Below are 11,616 nucleotides of genomic sequence, written 5' to 3'. Positions count from 1 at the left end.
TTGGGTTACATTTTGTCGTAATAGGTAAATATACTGTGATCTTGAGATTTAGGCCCCTTTAACAAAGGGCTGTTCGTTTTTAGTACTCCACTTGCTCAGCGGGGATCGCTCCGTTGATCCCCGCTGAGCCGGCGGATGACAAGTCCGTCTCTGCACTTTGTGCAGGGACGGACCTGTCAGAGAGCCCGCTCTCCCCTATGGGGGGATTGAATGATTACGGACCCCCTTTCCGTTTTCCTCCGATCCGATCTGCCAGACTGATGGAAAATAGGACATCCATCTGTCTGGATTTTGCAGAGCAGATCGGGGCAGATCGGATGTCAGCGGACATGTCACTGCTAACATCCGACGCTCCATAAAGATGTATGGAGCGACCGTTCAGATTGACACATGTGAAAGGGGCTTAATTAGAAAACTTGTAGACTTTTTATCCTGTGACAACAGATTTAGCAGACAGGAAGTCGGGGGGGTCTACAACAAGGATACAAACCTAGCCTTTCCCTACTCTACTAAAATATAGCATTCTATTTATGTCTGCATTGCTGTTGGCGATTTACCGACATTTCCTGTTTAGTGAAACCTTTGTCACCATGAGAATATGCAAGAGAACATTTCTCTAATAAACCTCCAGCTAGCAGTTTAAATCATGTCAGGGTTCTAATCCTTCCCTACTCAAACTGAAAAAAAAAAACCCATGGCTATCATTTTAGAGCCCAAGTCTAGGCTCTAACTAACCTGTAGAAGAAAAATGCATATACTTACCTAGATTCACATGCCTGGCTCCCTTTGTCTTCCAGGGTCTGGCTTCATGGGAGAGGAGGGAGTGCTGACAATGGATGGGCTATCGTAAGCCTATGGGCGATTTCACTGCTTAGATACTCCAGCTGTTGTCAAATCGTTCTCCCCTGTAGCCAGCGCTGTATGACAACAGGGGATCACGTGACCGGACTGGAGCAGGGTGAAAATAGGTAAGTATATGCATCTTTCTTCTACAGCAGGGGTGCTCAGCCTGTGGCCCTCAGAGCCCTCTGATGTGGCCCTCGACCTCAAACCAGGGAAGCGCATGTCTGGAGTTGGCAACTCATTGACCACGATCTGGGCTTGCCCACCTGCCATCCCAGAGCATCAGAGTGCATGGAGCTGACAGCAGAGGAAGCTGGCGGCCTGTGGAGAGAGCGGGAGCCGCATAAGCCGATTGTTCTTCTGTAGCGCCGGCTCCTGTCCCAGGCAGATTGCTACCAGCTTCTCCTCCTCTCCCTCTCCCCAGCATTCAGCGTCTGCAGGATGAAAATGTTCATTATGCTATTCAATATATAAATTTGAAATTCTGCACCATTTTATTTCATTGTTGCCCTTGACCAGTTGCCAGATCACTTAAGTGGCCCTTGCTCTTCAAAAGGTTGAGCACCCCTGTTCTACAGGTTAGATAGTATAGGTCAGTGATGGCAAATCTTGGCACCCCAGATGTTTTGGAACTACATTTCCCATGATGCTCACGCACTCTGCAGGGTAGTTGAGCATCATGGGAAATGTAGTTCCAAAACTTCTGGGGTGGCAAGGTTCGCCATTACTGGTATAGGTGTTATGGGAGCCAGCCATTTTAAAATTAGTTTGTGATAGCCTGGACCACCCTGTGGTGTTTTATACTTTTTAAAATATTATTTTTAAACAATTTTTCTATGTCTTGTGGCTGGTTATGTAAGACACTGGGTCCTCTTTCTCCTGGATCTTCTCCCAGCTGAGGGTTGTCCTGGATGATGCAGATAGCAGGACTCACATTAGCTCCTCTCTCTGCATCCATATGCTGGGGGGGAGTTACTAAAACCGGAGCACTCAGAATCTGGTGCAGCTGTGCATGGTAGCTAATAAGTTTTATAACTTCAGATTGTTCCATTATGCTTTGACAATAAAACCTGGAAGCTGATTGGTTTCTAGTCAGAGCTGCACTCTCCAATTTTAGTAAATCCCTCCCTGTGTGTGCAGGATGCTGTGCTCAGGGGGCAGGTCCATGACACTCACACTCACAGTATTTCCTTAGTCCTTTGGGTTGACTGATGCTGGGTATTAGACATGTGCAATTAGTTTAGTTCCAAATTCATTTTTTTGCCGAAATTCAACAAATTTGTTAAACCTTAAATATTCAAATTAATGAAAACCCGTTTAACAAACTTTTCAGAAAACGAAAATCCAAAAATGAGAATGAAAATCCTTAAATTCAAAAGAATGAAAATAAGAACGAAAATCCGAAACAATAACTAATAATAATAGCTATTACTATTAAATTATAGGTATTGGAATTTCCTTTCAAATTTGGCTGTTAGTGAACGTAACGAATACGAATTTATCCGAAGTTATGAATTATCCGAAATATTGAATGCCACATCTAAACGAATGGAACACAACGAAATAATAATAATAAATAATAATAAAAACTTTTTATTATTATTAATTTGTTACGTTCCATTTGTTTAGATGCGTCATTTGTTATTTTGGATAATTCGTAACTTCAGATTAATTTGTATTCATTGCATTCTGTAAAAGCCAAATCTGAAAGGAAATTCCAATACCTATAATTTAATAGTTGGTTATTATTAGTTAGTTATTATTTCGGATTTCAGAATTTTCCGATTTTCGCATTTCAATCATAACGAATGACCCAAAAAACGAATGAAACAAAAACGAACACATTTTTTGGCAGTGCACATGTCTACTGGGTATTATTCAAACTGAACAACTAAGGACGTCTTGTGCTGCAAGAACAGTATCAGACTGAAGGTAAATAATGAAACTAGAGCGTTTTTAAAAAAAATTAAGATAAGGTCATCCTGTAAAAGATGAAAGTACATACCTGCCTGTCTGGTTCCCCCACAGCACAATGTGGTTCCTCCCACCAGCTTCATACCTCACTACGAGACATAGGAGCCGGGGAGTAATTTTTCTTAATTTTTTTCACTTTTAAATGACTTTCCTACTGAAATCTTTAAAGATAAACTCCGGGGACAAAAAGTCTTTATCCTTGCAATGGGTCCCTTTCTCATTGCAAGGCTTAACTGTTTATTCATCATTCTCTTGGTGAAATAAAGTGATATACTTACCTTATTCCTCTCCCTTGCAGGTTACCTCCAGTTTGTGTGACCAGTCCCCCAAAGCCTCTTTCCTTTCTCTGCCTGACTAGTCACAGCTCTCTGACGTCATCCCATAGAAATGGAGGTCCTACATTGTATGGGAGGACGCTGAGTGTCCTGCAAACTGGAAGTACTGGACAGTGGAAAGGAGTGCTGGCTGCCAGGGGAGGGAGGAATAAGTAAGATAATGTATATTATCTCATTTATTATCCCCAAGGAGTAGTTTACCCTTACAGTGGGGAGGGGAAGCCACTGCAAGAGTAAAGGGTTTTTTTTTTTTTTTTTGCAAGAGTAAAAATTTTACATCCCTGGAGCTCGGCTTTAAGTAAACCCATAAGAAATAGAAGACAACCTTCTAGCTAGGTTAAGGAAAATTGTTTCCTTTACTTACTGTAATTTTCCTTTCCTGGATCCTCATCATGTCAGCCTACCATGGGTCAGCTCTGCCTCCTCTGACCCCTCCAAGACAACCTCTTTCCTAGCCCATAAAGGACGGCTGTCAGCCAGTGTTCAAAATCACCCTCCTCGCAACGAAATCTAGGTGGGAGCCCCCAGCTGACATGAGGAGGATCCAAGAAAGGAAAATTACGGTAAATAAAGAAAACAATTTTCCTTATTCCTGGACCTCCTCATCTCAACCCACTGTCATGTAGCAAGCACAATGCATAAAAAAAGGGAGGGCAAGAGATTCACTTAGCCAGAAATCACCAGACTAAACAACTAAATGGTGTAAAAAAACTAGCCGCCGCAATAACAATAGATCGGAAGGCCTCAGACGACGGAAGAGCCACATTCACCCTGTAGTGTTGGATATAGTGTCGCTCCAGCTTGCTGCTCTGCACACTACTTCTGCTGAAACTTTAGCATACGCTGCCCAGGAAGCTGCCGTGCCTCTCGTAGAGTGCGCCTTGACCTCCAAGGGTGGTGACAAACCCAGAACCTTGTATGCCAATTGAATGGTCTTGACCAGCCAAGAAGACACCACTCTAGGCCGGACTGTCATGCCGTTTTTTGGACCGTTAGCCGCTTCAGCCCCGGAAGAATTTACCCGCTTCCTGACCAGAGCACTTTTTGCGATTTGGCACTGCGTCGCTTTAACTGACAATTGCGCGGTCGTGCGACGTGGCTCTGAAACAAAATTGACGTCCTTTTTTTCCCACAAATAGAGCTTTCTTTTGGGGGTATTTGATCACCTCTGCGATATTTATTTTTTGCGCTATAAACAAAATAAGAGCAGCAATTTTGAAAAAAACGCATTATTTTTTACTTTTTGCTATAATAAATATCCCCAAAAAATATAGAAAAAAACATTTTTTTCCCTCAGTTTAGGCCGATACGTATTCTTCTACATATTTTTGGTAAAAAAAAAAATCGCAATAAGCGTTTATTGATTGGTTTGCGCAAAAGTTATAGCGTTTACAAAATAGGGGATAGTTTTATGGCATTTTTAGTAATAATTTTTTTTTTTACTAGTAATAGCAGCGATCAGCGATTTTTATTGTGACTGCGACGTTATTGCGTACATGTCGGACATTTTTGACACATTTTTGGGACCAGTGCTATAAAAATGCACTGATTCCTGTGTAAATGACACTGGCAGTGAAGGGGTTAACCACTAGGGGGCGGGGAGGGGATAAGTATGTCCTAGGGGAGTGATTCTAACTGTAGGGGGGATGGGCTGTGTATGTGACGTCACTGATCTCTGCTCCAATGACAGGGAGCAGAGATCCAGTGACACTGTCACTAGGCAGAACGGGGAGATGCTGTTTACAAAGGCATCTCCCCGTTCGTCCTCTCCGTGAGGCGATCGCGGGTATGCCCGCGGCGATCGAGTCCGGGTATGCACACGGACGTTACTTTGCGCAGCCATGCCATTCTGCCGACGTATATGTACAGGAGCCGGTCGGGAACCGGTTAGGGAAGACAAATAGCTGATCCTGTTTATGGAAATCTTTAGTTTGGTCCAAGTATGTTGACAAGGAGGCCACCAGATCAAGCTTCGACCACTCTTCTTCCGACTTTGGAAATGCTGGGAGGACTGACTCCCAATTCATATGAAACGATATTGCCACTTTTGGAAGAAAACTCGAGACAGGCCTGAGTACCACTCTTGAAAGACTAAGCAATACGGCTTTTTGGCTGAGTAAACACACAATTCGGACACTCTTCTGGCTGAAGCAATTGCTGTTAAAAATATAGTCCTTAATGTTAAGTGAAAGAGAGTACGAGGAAATCGGATCAAAAGGAGGAGCTAGTAAGGCTTTTCGGTCTTGTAAACTAGCGTTTGTAATGGAGAATTAACATTCGTGACGTGGCAAATTATGATATCTCCAAATGCAGCGCACAATTCTCTTCTTCTTTAATGGGATAATAATGAAGCTGCTTTGCTGGTGATACTGATGGAGTTATTGCAAACAAATTTTCAAAGGCTTTTTTCTTCTAGTGTTCCTTGTTAATTTTACATTGTATTTTTAAAAATGTAACTGCCTACTCCCAAACTGTCATTTGAAGTAAAACACATAGCCAAATATTATTCTACACAATGTTTTTATTGTGCATAAAAAAAAAAAAAAAATTAGACATGCTATCTGCCAATAGAACTTAACCAAAAAGTGCATTCTATGCATCCAAAAATATAGAAAATATACCAAATCAAATCATTATTCAACCAAAAAAATAATGTCAAAGCAATAACTCCAAGGCCAATAATAAATAACACTTTATCTCCTCCGATGTCTGATTGACGAACGGCCATTCAGAAACTGAAAAGCGCGAAATGAAAGGCACGAAGTGAAAAGCACAAACTGAAAAGCGCTAAATGAAAAACGTGAAAAGCGCGAATCAACACTCACCAAACTTTGACTAACACGAAATTAGCAGAAGGAGCCCAAAGGGTGGCGCTAAAGAGCTGAAAAATCACATAGTACGTCACTACGTTCGTAATTGTTGTCCAACAATTATGTGGGCGTGTGTGTGCAAGACAAGTTTGGGCCAACGCCCTTCGAACTAAATTCCACGGTTTTGTTGGCCAACAATCCGATCGGGTGTACGAGGCATTAGTCGTCTTCTTCCGAGCTTGCAATAAGGTATTTATTACTCGAGAGAGAATCAAGTGCTTTAAAGATCTCCTTTCAATCTCCACACCATCAGCTTCAGTTTACCTAGGTTCGGATGACATAACCCGTTCTGTATTACAAGATCTTGAGAAGGAGGTAGTGGAATTGGCTGGCACAGTTTCATTTTCCACACCAACGAGAACCATGGCCTCCTGGGCCAGAAAGGTAGCACCGCTACTGCCCATACCTTCTCCCGACGAATCTTCAATAGGACTTTGAGAATCAACGGAAGTGGAGGGAACACATAAACTAGCTGAAAATTCCAAGGCTTGGAGAGAGCATCCTGGCCCAGAGCTTTATATTCCTGATCTGTACCTGCTGTACCATGTACTTATATGAAAAAGTATCCAATATAAGGATATATATGTGAGCTTCTATATACCTACACCCTATTTGTGAGCTGCTTGCATTAAACATATTCCCATATATCTGTGTGTATGCTAACAAACAATAATGTGCCCCACTCCACCCTTATACAACATACAAAATTAAAATCAATTCAAAATATTATATGTTCAAAATAATGTGCACTTTAAACCCAATATGTACTTATACTGTATATATACAGCCCTAATAGCACAGTCCACCATTCAATTTGGATATAAATCCTTTCTAGACTTCCTGTGATCAAATCATCATTCATTGCTTATGATCCTCTTATCAGATGTTATAAACCCAATATTTTGCACAATCCACCATCAAAGTAGATATAAATGTCCTCTTGATAACCTGTAATATTATCACCATTCATTGCTTATCAATGTGATCTCCCTTCACCAGATGTGCCCTCACCTGGGATAATGTGACTTTACAGTTAGGTATGGTTAATAAATGCATACAGTGGGTATAGAAAAGAATCACCCCCCTTTTAAATAATCACATTTTGTTGCTTTGCAGCCTGAAATGAAGACAGACAGTTATTGTTTTATCCAGTTTTATTTACAACTTGCAACTTTTAACACTCAAGTGAAAGCTATAACACCAACATGTCAGAAAAAAATAAAAATAAACCAAATTTAAAAACAGAATCACTAAATTGGAAAAGGGATCCCCCTTGTGTCAGTATTTAGTTGAACTACCTTTTGCTTTAATTACAGCCTTTAGTCTGTTGGGATTTGTCTCTACTAACTTTGCACACCTAGACTTTCCAATATTTGCCCACTCTTCTTTGTAGAACTGCTCGAGTTCAGTTAAATTTGATGGTGACTGTTTGTGGACTGCAGTCTTCAAGTCATTCCACAGATTTTCAATGGGGTTTAAGTCTGGGCTCTGACTAAGCCATGCAAGGACATTCACCTTTTTCTCCTTCAACCCCCTCCTGAAAATGACTTGTAAACTCAATCAAAATTGAAAGTATTTGGTACAACACAGACGCTTCCTGGATCAGGACGTCTCTCCAAACTGTATGAAAGAGCCAGGAGGAAACTTTCTCAAGAGGAATTTAAGACAAAAGGTAGATTTTTTTAGGGTACTGCTTAGGCCCAATTATCATTTCTAACGGTTTCCAACGGGAATTGAGTGATGACAGGCTGTTGGCAGAAAATCCGACCGTTTGTACGCTCCATCGAACACTTGTTGTCCGATTTTCCATGGACAAATGTTGGATTGCAGGCGTGAAAATTTTCAGCGGACAAATGTCTGTTGTCGGATTTTCCGAGCGTGTGTACACAAGTCCGTCGGACAAAAGTCCAAAGTACAAACATGCATGCTTGAAAGCAATGACAAGCCAGAAGCGGTCGGTCTTGTAAACTAGCGTTCGTAATGGAGAATTAACATTCGTGACGTGGCAAATTATGAAATCTCGAAATGAAGCGCACAATTCTCTTTTTTCTTTAATGGGATAATAGTGAAGCTGCTTTTCTGGTGATACTGATGGAGTTATTGCAAATTCATTTTCAAAGGCTTTTTTTTTCTAGTGATATCAAGAATAATATTATTATGCTTTTTGTCTTTTTTGGGCAAGTTACCACAACACCATTATCTCCTAGTTTTTAAGATCAAAGATACAACTATGTTGGTGTCCCTTGTCAATTTTACATTGTATTTTTTAAATGTAACTGCCTACTCCCAAACTGTCATGCCGCGTACACACGGTCGGACTTTTCAGCTGCAAAAGTCCGACAGCCCGTCTGACAGACTTTCGACAGATTTTCGACTGACTTTTGGCGGACTTTCAACAGACTTTCTAACGACTGGACTTGCCTACACACGATCACACCAAAGTCCGACGGATTCGTACGTGATGACGTACACCGGATTAAAATAAGGAAGTTGATAGCCAGTAGCCAATAGCTGCCCTAGCGTGGGTTTTTTGTCCGTCGGACTAGCATACAGACGAGCGGATTTCTGGGTCTGGCAGAGTTACGACGTAAAGATTTGAAGCATGCTCCAAATCTAAAGTCCGTCAGATTTGCGACTGGAAAAGTCAGCTGAAGGTCCGGTGAAGCCCACACATGATCGGATTGTCTGCCGGATTTGGTCCGTCGGCGTCCGTCGGACAAGTCCGGTCGAAAAGTCAGACCGTATGTACGCGGCATCATTTGAAGTAAAACACATAGCCAAGTATTATTCTCCACAATTTTTTTATTGTGCATAAAAAAAAGAAAACAAATAAAATTAGACATGCTATCTGCCAATAGAACTTAACCAAAAAGCAAGTGTCCTGCTTCTTAATATAGGGGGTCAACAATGCCAAGAGTTGGTGAAAGCAGGGGTCCGTCATTGGGAGATAATTACGAAAAACATCTGGATTATTCTCCTGGAGCTCCCGCAGCAAAGGTATATGACATAATTGGTCACGATTAATAAAGCAACCAATTTTTGGTCCAAGAACTCCTCCTCCTCCTGTTCCTGGACTGGACTTGTGTCAAAGCAATAACTCCAAGGCCAATAATAAATAACACGTTATCTCCTCAGATTCCGCAACATGTCTGGTTGATGAACGGCCGTTCAGGTAGGAACTGAAAAGCGCAAAACGGAAAAGCGCTAAATGAAAAGCGCGAATCAACACTCGCCAAACTTCTACTAACACAAAATTAGCAGGAGCCCAAAGGGTGGCGCTAAAGAGCTGAAAAACCACGTAGTACATCACTACGTTCGAGTTTGTTGGCCTTGCTATTAGCATGTAAGACAAAATCCAGGCACACACCTTCGTACAAATGTTTGAGGTTTTGTCTGCAGAAAATCCAATCGTGTGTACGAGGCTTAAGGTTATAGCCCTCCCATTCAAAATGAAAAAAAGTGTTGCTTATAGTTTTTCTTTAATATCTTGTAGGACGAGACAAAATGCTTTTCAGCATCATCCCTACAAAGAATGCACCCACATTTGTACCTGTGCAAGTGGCACGCCTAGATTTTTAGTGGTCATCCTCATTTATCATTACATGGGTTGTCCTTTGTTCTAACGCATTTTGAATATGCATTCGTTGAGCTTATTACTCATGATGATAACAAAAATAAACTGCGCTTGTGGTATCAGAAAATACAATCAAAACTAAAGCTGCACCACTAACGTTTTTAAAAGAAAAGTAAACTGTGTTGCGCTTAATCAAATTAAATATTCAGTGAGTTCAAGTGTCAATCTCATGATACTAAAAAAAAAAAGAAGTCCCAAAGTCAGTGAGACAGGTGAAAGATGTATTAAATTCCAAAATCAAACAGAATCCCTCCACCTTGTGAATTGACCACCACCATATATATGGATAGCTCTTACCAGATAGCATAGACCTCCTATTACAGGGGGTCACAGAAAGCTCATGTATCTCATCCCCTGTTAAGTACGACAAAAGGAAGAAGATGGGAGTCGCTCCAAAATTACCCACAGACATACCGACAACCCTCTTGTCTTAAACTGTCATAACCAATGACATACCTCAATGCAGAGATAAGCACCAATAGTGTAATGAAAGCACTCCATCTTGACTTTCATGCTGGAGTGCTGTTTGGTCCTTCAGGGGTATATGCAGGATTAAAGCAAGTCAATGTGAGAACAGGTTTTACACTATTGGTGCTTATCTCTTCTTTGGGGTATGTCATTGGTTATGATGGTCTAAAATAAGAGGATTGTCGGTACGTCTGTAGGTGGTTTGGAGTGACTCCCATCGCCTTCCTTTTCCCAAATATAACAGTGGATGAGATACATGAGACACATGAGCTTTCTGTGACCCCCCGTAATAGGAGGTCTATGCTCTCTTGTAAGAGCACATCCATATATATGGTGGCGGTGAATTCACAAGGTGGAGGGATTCTGTCTGATTTTGGAATTCAAGACATATTTCACCTTTCTCACTGACGTTGGGACTTTTTTTTTTTTTTTTAAGTATCATGAGATTGACACTTGTGCCCGTACGCATGATCGGATTTTCCGACAACAAATATTGGATGTGAGCTTGTTGGCTGAAAGTCCGACTGTGTGTATGCTCCATCGAACATTTGTGGTCGGACTTTCCGCCAACAAATGTTGGCTAGCAGGTTCTCAAATTTTCCGCCAACAAAACTTTATTGTCGGAATTTCCGATCCTGTGTACACAAGTCCGACGCACAAAAGTGCACGCGTGCTCGGAATCAAGCAGAAGGAGCCGCACTGGCTATTGAACTTCCTTTTTCTCGGCTCGTCGTGCGTCTTGTACGTCACCACGTTCCCACGTTCGTAATTGTTGGCCAACATTTGTGTGACCGTGTGTATGCAAGACAAGTTGGAGCCAACAACCTTCGAACAAAATTCCACGGTTTTATTGTCGGAAAGTCCGATCGTGTGTACGGGGTATTGGACTCAATATTTGAAATATTTACTGAATATTTCATTTGATTTAGCGCAACACAGATTATTACTCATGATGACAAATATCTCCTTATATGTTTGAAAAGTATGTTATACAGATATAAAACCAGAAGGTGGTGGTATTGTACAAGGGTGTGTTCTGTCAAAGAAAAACTCCTGTGTGCAAGGTTGTAGATATGGATACAAACAAAATCTTTCAGGAGGGTGCTGTTTCACACTGCTGCGCTGTGAATTTGTTCTGCTTTTTTGTCCTGTGTGAGGTGCGAATTTACCGCCAATTTACCACGATTTTACAGCGAATTTCAGGAGTTGGACATAGCTGCGATTGATGTTCTAGCCAATGGAATCATAATGTAAAAAAAAAAAAGGTGTTAACTTCCTGTGTACTTCCTGGTTTTTGTGGAGAGCAGTGTGGTGGAATTCGCACATATCTGAACCAACAATGCGATTCCAGAACGATTTACATTGATGTCTATGGAGACTAAATTCGCAACGCAACGCTGTAAACTCGCACAGGACCCTTTTTTTTATTGCATCACATTCGTAGAGGAATCGCAACGCATGTATGTGAACGACCGTTATTGAAAACAATGAC

Source organism: Aquarana catesbeiana, linkage group LG06 (assembly GCF_042186555.1).
Source record: "Aquarana catesbeiana isolate 2022-GZ linkage group LG06, ASM4218655v1, whole genome shotgun sequence".
In the NCBI taxonomy this organism is placed as follows: domain Eukaryota; kingdom Metazoa; phylum Chordata; class Amphibia; order Anura; family Ranidae; genus Aquarana; species Aquarana catesbeiana.
The sequence above is the reverse complement of the archived record's forward strand: the minus strand, read 5'-3'. Positions refer to the sequence as shown.